A 5031-nucleotide genomic window follows, 5' to 3' on the forward strand; every position below is an offset into this window, starting at 1 on the left:
GCAGCATCGGTGAAATCAGCTGAAAGGCGTCGTTTCCTTAAGTGTGAAAAAAAAAAAAAATGCGTGACATTGTAAAAGAATACTATAACCTGTCTTAAGCATTATTAATGAAGCACACTAAAGTGATTTCGCTATTCAAGCTGAAATTTTCATAACAGTGTTACATCATCAGTTACGCAGCAGTCACGTGGAAATTACCGTAGGAGGGTGGAAAAAATTATTTCTCTAAGGGCACACGGAAAACAAATATATATGAGTCTTGTACATTTTATTTACGCCGCCGCGGTGGCTCAGCGGCTATGGTGCTCGGCTGCTGACCCAAAAGACGCGGGTTCGATCCCGGCCGCGGCGGCTAGAATTTCTTTGGAGGAGAAATTCTAGAGGCCCGTGTACTGTGCGATGTCAGTGCACGTTAAAGAACCCCAGGTGGTCGAAATTTCCGGAGCCCTTCACTACGGCGTCTCTCATAGCCTTAGTCGCTTTGGGACGTTAAACCCCATAAACCAAACCAAACCAAACCATTTTATTTACAGGTGTGGTGTACCTGCCGGTGAAGGTTCCAGCTCACAAGAATCTGTGCGGGATCCATCCATGACCCATTTATGTGCAGTCTCTCTCCATGTGCTGCCCGCATGGAAATCGTTAAACTGGTGAGCACGTGCTTAGTGTGTTGTGGCAGGCATGAAGGGATAGCATGTTTGCCTGCAGTAAGATTGCATGCGGCTAATGATATCTGTCTGCATTTATATATAGTTTATTGAGCAAGGAAGAACAGTGTAAATAGAACCACATGTAAATTAATCATGTCTGTACTTTTCAGGTGACAGTGGAGATAGGTGTGGGTGACACGCAGTGTTGTTCTCTGGCTTTGGATTTCTCTTAGTGACCGCAATGCCAAGGTAGCCTCATTTCAATTGGTGCAAAATGAAAAAGCATGCATATACTAAAAAACTCATGGTAGTCATAAACAGTTGAACTTGTGCCCTTCCTTGCAGTGCATTCTGTGGTGGTTTTCTTGAGTATAAAAAGTGTGTATTAATTATTTGTATCCATCAGTTTGGGAAATGTGTCATCAAGTACCTCTAGCTATATGGCAACACTTCGTTTTGATACTAATGATTGATTTTGCAGTCAGCGTATTTTACATTTGTGCGTAAAACTAGACAATAGTTGAACTTGAGGCTTCAACAATTTCTCATATTTGGAAACGCAATGTCTAGCTCGTTGGAAGATTTCAGTGCACAGCGTTGATTAATGTGCAGGTGATGGTTTGCATCTTATGCAGATGTGGTGGACTACTCTCACCGTGGGGTCTCGTGTGCTCGGGAGCCATGATGCCAGATTCATCTTCGCTCACCCCTCGGCTGGACTGGCTGCCTAGCTGGGTGGTGATACCGGGTTCCTGAACGATTACATGAGGTGTCTGCAAAGGTGTCATGGTCATGGTACGCCATGGTCAAGAGTTCTCTGCAAAGGTCAGCGGAGCTTGCACTGTGCAACACAACATATTCATCCACACTCAGCTGCAGGACCATGACACCACTGGCGGTGATAACAGAAGGAGCACCAACATCTACAGCAGGGAGGAGGACACAGCACCATTTGGATTCTACCTGACAGACAGGAAGTGCATGATCAGCAGCTGCTTTCGAGAATTGCACTCACTGCCGTGATTGTCATGTGTAGCTATGCCACAAGTAATCAGCATACATTTGCTCTGCTTCAAGTTTGATAGCATACTGCCAGGAAGCTGATGAAGTCTTCATCATTTTGGTGCTGTTCTTTGAATAGGACCATATTGGTGATATCCATGACAGTAGAAATCATTTTTGTCTGGTGCTGCAGTTTTGTGTGAGTCAGGAAGTGCCCCAAGTGTTTTCAGCCTACCGTCTGCCAACTTGCTGAGTGCATGCTTCAACACATGCTTTGGTGATTGTGAAGAAGTGCCATCCCTTCGTGTGGTGCCTCCCTACGTGTTCTGCTTGTACACAACGCACATTTTATTTGGTGCTTAAGTTCAGTGAAGGACAGGAAAGCACCAAAATGTTTTCCTTCCAGCACCTGGGTGTTGACTGGACATGCTTTCACCAATGCATTGTTTGCTTTGGTGTTTGTTGAGAGCCAGCAGTCCACAACATGCTCAACATACAGCATGGTCGCTGTGTCTCTAGTCATTTACAACATCTGTTCTTCAGGGTGCAATACGTCTTGTGTGGCACTGTTTGTGTGATGAGATCACAACATGCTTTGCCTCATGGCATTTGGTTGCCTCTGTCTGCTTGCTTTTGACTGCTTCTTTCACATGCTGCACGTAGTTATACAGCAGTGAACTATTTTTCCTGAAGGAAAAGTCATGTAATTGTTTCACGGTCAATTTCCCAGATGAAAATGCAAGGCCTGGCCAGCGTTCTGACACGTGTACCCATTCCCATCTTCTAGCTGAAATTTGTACCCCTGACGAAAACCTACAAATTGTACATTAATTCAGTTGAAGGTAACTGGAAGTATAAATTATGCAGCTGGACATAATTTGTGTTTCAATAATAAAGCTCTAAGCGCTGGCATTTTGTCCTTCTTTTGTGTTGTCTTTCACTGCGCTGTTTTTCCAATTCGTAAAACATGTATCAACCAGCCCATATTTGCCCTCTTCTGGAACTCCAAATGGCATTTTGTAGCTGGAAGGGCATGATTCGGTTCAATAAGTTAGCTGGAAATGGATCATAATAGTAGTAGTAGTAGTAAACGCTATTGATTTTTCTGGGTTACACAGCCGGTCTTCCCAGGTTCGGGATCTTTTTCTCTTTCCAGGATTTGAGGTCCAAGATCTTTTTCTGTGCTGGGCTATCAACCTTGAATGCAACCTTGAATGGAAGGTCACTGCCCACCTGTCCTCCCAGTGAAACTGTGTTAGATCCCATTTTCATTGACTCATCCCCTTGCACTTTTCATTCATATAAGTTGGGGTTGCTGTTTGGTCATTTTAAGACAAATCCTAGACAACCTGTTTACCCTCTGCACCCTTAGTGTGACTGGACCGTATCAGTGTCCGTGCTGCCATTTTTCTGTTTAGCAAAGGTGGCTACTTCAGCTGGCTACTTAAGTTTGCAAACTAGGCAACACTAATGTGCATGTACACCACTGTCAAACGGTTATGAAAGATGAGTCTGTCCCAAAAAAATTCTTATCTTTGTAGACGAGACATATTCGTCAATGTGTATTGTTGCACTAGGTAATGATTCGCAGTTAGGCTGCATAATGAATTCTAGGATGCATGAAGTTCAGTGATGGAAATAAATTATTTTGCCAATAATGGCTTCCACAAACTTCTCACTCTGCATGTAAAAGACACCTCACTTTTTTTGAGCAAATTGCAACACCTAAGAGGCAATGCAACTTGTCTCGCTCCCCAGAAATGTAGGGGCACACTTAAGCTCAGCATTCATGGGTATGACACAACAGTGTTCATGGCTCCCTGCAGCGGTTTCTCTTCACACACACAGTCACTGTTCTTCATTCGTGTTCACACATTTATCAGAGTTGCCTCAGCACAGGTTCCCAATTCTTGTCTTTGAACTCTTCCACACTGCAGTTCACCTATGTAATGTTATTGTAATTAGTTTCTCAGTAATTGGCACATCTCTAGTTCACTGCAGTAATTACATTGCTAGGCTTCAAATTAAGCCAACAGCACCCACACATCACTCCCCCCCCCCCCCCTTTGTACCTCAGCAAAGTCAATGTGCCTACACGGTCTAGTTGGTAGCGTGCCTGGCTGGCGATCCAGGGGTCATGGGTTTCAAGGCAGAAAGAAATTTATTAATTTTCTGTACGTAAAATCTATTATTTTATAAAGTGAAGTAGTTTCAGACGTGTGCTGACGTTTGATTCAGATTACAAATCCTCTTTTCAGTGACTTTCACTGTGGACATCCACGCATGAAGCTTGTCTTTTGACGCAATGCCGGCTGGATAACACTGGGTTTTCTGCTGAATGGCAGCCTCTCTCCTTGACAGTGGTGTGTGCAGGCTTTCTGTACCTTTCTTTTCTGGCTGCACATGGCACCCAATAACTTCTTAGTACTAATTGCGATGCCATCACATACCATACAGCACTAATAATATTACCTGGTGGTAGTCGGAAAAAAAAATTATTCTTATAGTGCGAAAAAAGAATAGCAGCCTGTTTCCACCTGACTTGGTTTGGTTTCATACTTCTGCTAGAACTTTCAGGGAAATTAGCCAGCAAAGCTGTACAAGACGGTAATTTTTCAGGGAGCTTAAATTTTATGCACAGGCACTTGCAATGACTCCAATTTCATCAACATTTTGCAACCTGTTCTATCATTATATTGGTGGTGAATAGCTTCTGTTCATTTATTTAACACTCTCCTCGTGGAAACTCTGAATCAGACTTGCTTACCATTTTTCAAGCTGCCTTAATCATGCTCAAAAAAACAATTTCCCCTCCATGTGCACACACCACTAGGCATTTTAAGTGTTCTGTTTGTTTTTTTTCATGCAGTGGAGTGTAATACATACATAGAGGGGAGAAATCTCCAACCTGTCACTTATGCTCGAGCACCAGAGCGGATTTTAAACGCTCATATCAGGTTTGCCCAAACAAACCGAAACCTCCTTTTCAAGGGGTGGAATCACAGGAGCGATGGGAGGCTTCTCTGCGCAGCTCACAGGCAGAGCTTCAGCTTTGCATCATGGCCTGGGCCTTGAAGGTTGCTGCAGCCAAACAGTGCCTGGTCACCTAAAGTGGCCTGAGGGCCGTCGCCGACCTCTTCAACACCCCTTCACTAACCCTCACCTGATCCACTGAAGTGAGACTAATAAAGTTATTACCAACCAAGGGCTGTAATAGCCTTCCTGCCAACGCACTTCACCATGGTACTTTTGAACTGCTTCTTTGAACAAATAATCTCTGAGCTGTACACAAGCTTTGTTCTCAGTACAGGTAGGCCCTTTGTTATTGGAATGTGGTAATCTACTGTTGCAGAGCAACTTCGATTAGTCCTCAGTGTCC

Source organism: Amblyomma mixtum, chromosome 8 (assembly GCF_055824585.1).
Source record: "Amblyomma mixtum isolate Tamu chromosome 8, ASM5582458v1, whole genome shotgun sequence".
NCBI classification, from domain to species: Eukaryota; Metazoa; Arthropoda; class Arachnida; order Ixodida; family Ixodidae; genus Amblyomma; species Amblyomma mixtum.